Consider the following 383-nt stretch of genomic DNA (forward strand, 5'->3'; position numbering starts at 1 on the left):
AGAGTTCAGCTGGAACTTTATCTTTAAGGCAAGAGGTAGGAGATCTATTGATAATGTAAACAGCAGATGCTACTGCGTCAAACCAGAATTTATCATTTAAACAACAGCCCAAGAGCATAGCTCTGGCCCGATCAAGAATAGTTCTATTCATTCTTTCAGCAACACCATTATTTTGAGGGGTATGAGGAATGTTGCACTCAAATTCAATCCCCTTTTCTTTAAAGAAATTTCTAAGTAAATTATTATCATATTCTCTGCCATTATCACAACGGAATTTGGAAATTTTAGTTTGAAACCTTGCCGTTACACTGGCTTCATACATAGAAATGTAACTATGGACCTCCTCCTGAGATTTAGTTTGCAAGTTAAAGACAACAGTGAAG

The sequence above is a fragment of the Frankliniella occidentalis genome, unplaced genomic scaffold (assembly GCF_000697945.3).
Source record: "Frankliniella occidentalis isolate FOCC.00 unplaced genomic scaffold, Focc_3.1 Scaffold378, whole genome shotgun sequence".
Lineage (NCBI taxonomy): Eukaryota > Metazoa > Arthropoda > Insecta > Thysanoptera > Thripidae > Frankliniella > Frankliniella occidentalis.